Genomic DNA, 5783 nt, shown 5'->3' with positions numbered 1-5783 from the left:
TATACAGATGAATGTCCATTTTGTATCTGTGTATTCAAAGTGGTTGGGATAGATATATAGTTACATTCTGTTAATGAATAGAATTATTTGTTCTAATGGTGTTTGTAAATAGGATCACAAGTCCACATCTTGTACAGCAATTAACCACTAAGAAGAATATATGCAGTGTATTATTTGTTGAAAAATAAAAAATAAAAAAATAAAAAAAGATGACTAAATTATAAATGAAAAAAAAAAGAACCTGATTCCCTTTACTAGCATTTTACACTAGTATGACCACGTAGTACGTTTAATGAACTAATACTGACAAAATTCTATTAATACTCATACTCAACTTCCTTTAATTGCTATTCACTGCCCCTTTTTCTGTTCCAGCATTCCACTTGGATTATCATAATTTATTTTTAAACTGCCCTTTTCTCATCTTGTATGCTGTGTGCATGTGTGTGTGTGTGTGTGTGTGTGTGTGTGTGTGTCTGTTACTTTGACAGTTTTGATCACTATCTCTCATGTGTTTTTGTAAGATGAGCAACAACAGAGAATGAAATCCTCAGGTCCTCAGAGCAAAGAATTTTCAGACCTGACACCAAAAGTATGACCCTAACCCTAAACTTTAACAGCCCTTCTCCCTCAGACCCCATCAGATGTTTTGATATTTAAAGTAGATAGTGAACTTAAGTGGAGTGGGTGCTACCCAGCGACCTGGTAAAGCACACTTCTGGATACATCTGGATGAGACATGGAGGCCTGACCTTGGAGTCTGTGTCTAGTCCCTTGTCCCTTGCTCAGTGGTGCTATTCCCCTGTGCTGCCTCCAACCCCAATGCACTGAGCAGCTCTGCAATGACTTGCCCTTTGGCTATGTTGTCACCAACTTCAAGCCAAGCAAAGCATTCCCTCCTCTAAGTTGTGGGTGGTGAGTATTTGGTCCCAGCATCAGGATAGATGAGCAATGCAGATTGCTGGAGCCAGCAGTCTAGAATGATTGCCTACAAATACTTACTGGAACCCTAACTGAAAAGACTAAATTTTAAAAGGTCAGTTGTTTTCTAGGAATAGAATGGATCTGAACATAGCCCAAACACATTTAAATTAATGTCTATTTTGCATCACTGTATGCCATATGGGATATTATATTTTATTGGTATGAATAATGGTATTTTATTTAATATCCCATTTGTTGATTTGTGATATCATTTGTTGAGCTATTGGATGTCTGTTCAGGAAGTCCCTGACTATGTTTGTGGCTCAAGTTTTCTTCCATGTTTATATTCCTGTGGTTTCAGTGTTTCTGTCTTAATATCTAGGTCTTTGATTCATTTGGATTTAATTTAAGGTGACATGTATGGTTCTAGCTTATATTATATTATTATTATTATTATTATTATTATTATTATTATTATTTCTTGAGACAGGGTCTTACTTAGGCAGTTCCAGCTGGGCTTAAGCTCACTTTGTATCCCAGGCTGGTCTCAAACTTGCAATGATCCTCCTGTTTCAGCCTCCCGAGTTCTGGGATTACAGGTGTGCACCACCATGCCTGGCCTTCTAATTTCATTCTTCTGCATGTAGATAATCAGTGTCACCAGCACCATTTGTTAAAGAGCCTATCTTTTCTCCAGTGTAAGTTTTTGAAGATCATATGATTAAAGATGAATGGCATTATTTCTGCATCTTCTATTCTATTCCATTGGTCTATGTGTTTATTTTTATACCAGCTGTTTTTGTTGTTGTTGTTCTTATTGTTGTTGTTGTTTTACATATGCAGTACAATGTCTACAGAGTCTCACTACACAGATCAGACTTTTGGTGATCCTCCTGTAAAACTGGGATTACAGGCAAGGGTCACCACGCCCAGTCTCAATCATCTCAGTGCACCCCGGGGGCAGGACCAACACAGCCCTGTGACTGCCTAAGCAGGAGCTTTATTTCACTGAGCTGTCTGGCTGGCCCTTTACCAGCTGATTTTATTACTGTAGCTTTGCAATATAATTGACATTTGGGATGGTAATGACTCTTCTTTTAGCTATTCTAGGTCCCTTCCAGTTCCATAAACTGTAGTACTGTTCGTTTTTTTTTTTTTCTAGTCTTGTGAATAATGTTTTGGGTATTTTGTTTATAGTTGCATGAAATCTATGTGCAAGTTTTGTAATGTGGCCACCTTGATGAATCTGCTCCTTTGGGGAATTGCAGTTCAAGGAGGCAGATCCAAATAGCTCTGAGCAAATGCATCAATGTGTTAGTCATCTTTCCAGTGCTGTGACAATATGTCTGAGAATACTAAGGAAGAGTTTTATTTTAGAAGTTTTGTTCTGTTTTCAGGCTCCACAGCTGAGACAGCATGGCTCAAGGGACTGGGGGGAAAAGCCACCCATCTCATGGCACCTAGGAAGTAGGGAAACAGAAATCCAGAGAAGAGGGGACCAGGAACACAGTATAATCCCTAAGGACTCATTTCCATAAGCCATTCCTTTCACTTAGACCTTACATCTTAGCTTCCATAAATTCCCAATAATATCATCAAATTATTAACCTGCTGATGAAGTTAGAGGCTTCACCACATGACATTTGAGGGACATTTCAGATCCCAACCATAGCAGTCAGTGAACCTCAGATTGTACAGGACTTCTAAAGAAGAGAATCTGAGGACAAAAGTAATTCCATGACTTACATGAAATGGAATACAAACAATACAAACAAGTTATTCTAGCACCAGGCTACACCTCACCACCGTGTACAGGGCTGATTGCAAGGACTGTCTGGGTGAGGAGTTCATCATGGCAGTAATAGCTGCTATGTTCTAACATTCTATTTTTCAGGCCCAATTCAGAAGTTCACATTCCTATTCCAGCTCAAAGTCTATTTTTCCCAGGCTATAGTCCGCTATTTGCACAAAATCTCTTTCCCTCCTGACCTCCTACTTCATTGTGGAGTGATTTCAAATGTTGTTTTGTCATTATCCCTTTCTGGATTTCATAGATCCTGTGCTTAAATGTCAAAGGGCTATGAAGGAAAATGACAAGAGTTAAGACCAACATTTCCTAAAGTGGAGTCAAGATTTCAAGAGGACCACTCTCACACCTGCTAAAATTAAACTAAAATGTTCTCACTGACACTCCTTTTGTGATCTATTAGAATGTAGTAAATACTCAGTCAAGGGGTTGGGGAGATGGCTCAGTGGAATAAGCACTTCCCTGGCAAGCGTAAGGGCCTGAGTTCAATTCCTGGTTCTGCCAAAAAAAAAAAAAAAAAAACTCAGTCAATATTTTTTGGCCCAGTAAAGGCTGAGGATCATTTCCCATTAGGATTCATTGCTGATTCCAATGTAGCAAAGAAATTTTACTAAGTGTACTATCAGGACCAGGATCAAGTGATAAAATTTATAACTTTGAAGTTGTTTCATTTTCTTTTTTTTTAGGTTGTTAGGATACTATTTATTGTTTCTAAATGTTTTTAATAAGATGAGGTAAAAGATGCAACAGGGGTTTCTTAATTCATAGTAGACAAAATCTCATATGTATAGCATATAATTTGATTTTCATACATGTATAAGCAGTAGTCTTTTTTAAATGTATTTAGTACAGGGTTTTCAGCATCGCACTACACAGATCAGGCTCATAGTGATCCTCCTGTTTTCAGGCTCCCATGCACTGGGATTACAGGTGTGTGCCACCACGCCCATTCTCAATCACCATCTCAGTGCACCCCACTGAGGTAGGGCTGGCATGGCACACTGGGGATCAAACCCCAGTCCCTGTGTCTGCCTAAGTAAGTGCTTTAATCCACTGAGCTATCTGGCCAGCCCTAGCAATAGTCTTTAAGTAACTTGATTCTTTTCAAATTGTACATAAAACACTACTAAATATCATTTAACACTGATATTTTATAATTAGCTTTATTAATGGTACACAACATTATATACATTTAAAAATTTGCTATTCACAATGATTGATTCAGTTCAACTCAATAAATATTCAAGCCTACATGAGAGAAGGATGGAATGGTATTACATTTTTATATAATAAGCTACATTCTTTTAAAGAGTTAAAGTTAATATTAGAATTCAAAAACCTAAATTTTAAAAAATTGGTGTCGATTTAGCCAATATATTATTTAGGCCACAGGACTGTCCATTAATCTCTTTTCAGACAGCAATTAACCTCTTGAATCACTTCTCCTCAGCTTCAACTTTTTCAATAAATTTTGATGAACCATAGAATTGTCATCTTGGTACTTGATAGCAGTGGCGATGCTGCTAGAGTCTATTTCTTTTTCAACACTGGATGGTTTGGCAACTACAGGTGCAGATGCCCTCCTCATCCTGGAGTTTAAATTTCACTTCATGGGGTTCCACTGACTTTTTGACTTCTTTACTTGATCTGAAAGTCTCTGAACAAAAGAATCACTTTCAATAGCTTCAATTTCTTTAACTCTTTTTACTTTTTCTACCAGGGTGGCTGGGTCATCCTCCTTTCTTCTCTTTGCTTCTTCCTCATTTCTTTCTTTGGCCTTCAATGCTTCATCAGCTTTTGCAGCAGCTTCAAGAACTAGTTGCAGTCAGTCCAGCTTTGGCCTTTCAGCTGGTGGTAGATGTTCTAATCCAATTTTGATGTTTCCAGTTTCCCCACGTTTGATGTGTAATTCTTTGTCCTTACCTTTATCCTTTTCTCTCTTCTCTTCATCTCTGCCTTTACATCAATCTCTATCCAGGGACCTACTATGGGTTCTTCTGCGACTGGAAATTCACTCTCTTGGCTATGGGAATGTGGATGAGGTCTTGACCTGGACCTTCTTGTCCTACTTTTAGACCTAGACCTCTGAACTATAGACTTCCCTCGACTCCTTGAATGACTTTGACTTCATTTTCTTCTAGAGCCATAAGAAGAGCCACTGCTTGACCGAGGCCTGCATCTTCTACCATAAGAATGTGAATGAGATTGAAGATCTCTAGACCAAGACCTGGACTTTGACCTTGATTTCCTTCCACCTTTCATTCAGCTGTGTGTTCTACCATCTGAAGAAGTTTTTTTTCTTTTCCCTTCCTTCCTTTCCCCATTCCTGCTCCCTAGTTCTTCTTTCTTGTTGCATAATTTCTTCTCATTTCACAATATCTATTGCACATTTGGCTTCTTATTTACTGCTTCAGTTTCTCATAAGAAGGAGACAATGCAATGTTTGCACATGTAAGTCAGAAAGAATATGGTCTCAAGTTGCATCCATTTACCTAGAAATGCCTCCAACTTATCCTTCTTTATGGCCAAGTAGTATCTGTCACATTTTTCAAAAAGCATACCTTCTTTATAATTCTTCCAGTTGATGGGCATTTGAGGTGTTTCCAAAATTTAACATTTACAAACTGTGCTTCTATAAACCTGAGTGCATATATATTGCTGTGATATGATGTTTTTAATTTTTCCAGAAAGATCCAGAAGAGGAATATCTGGGTCAAATAGACCTCTGATCCTAGTTTTTTAAGCAATCTCCATACTAATTTCCACAGTGATTGATCAGGGCAGATCAGTCTACACTTCCACCAACAGTGGAGAAGGGTTCCTTTTTCCCACATCCCCACCAGCATTTGTTATTGGTTGATTTCTTGAAAATAGCCACTTTCTGGGATGGGATGAAATCTCAGTATTGTTTTAATTTGCATCTCTCAACTGTCAGTGATGTGAAGAGGAACTTTGGGGTCCTCTTTTGTTGGTTTCTCCAGGTTCTGTAGTAGCAGCTCGTTGCAGACACTTTGGGCCTGCCCATCTGAGGTTAGTGTTAGGGGCTATAGTC

At 38.4% G+C, this 5783-nt stretch overlaps 1 pseudogene; it reads right to left on the bottom strand.

The window, feature by feature from the left end:
* Nucleotides 1-4112: 4112 nt before the first annotated feature.
* LOC101577237 lies at nucleotides 4113-5323 on the bottom strand (annotated as a pseudogene).
* Between the last annotated feature and the right edge of the window lie 460 nt (nucleotides 5324-5783).

This window comes from Octodon degus, unplaced genomic scaffold (genome assembly GCF_000260255.1).
Source record: "Octodon degus isolate 3935 unplaced genomic scaffold, OctDeg1.0 scaffold00146, whole genome shotgun sequence".
Lineage (NCBI taxonomy): Eukaryota > Metazoa > Chordata > Mammalia > Rodentia > Octodontidae > Octodon > Octodon degus.
The sequence above is the reverse complement of the archived record's forward strand: the minus strand, read 5'-3'. Positions and strand labels throughout refer to the sequence as shown.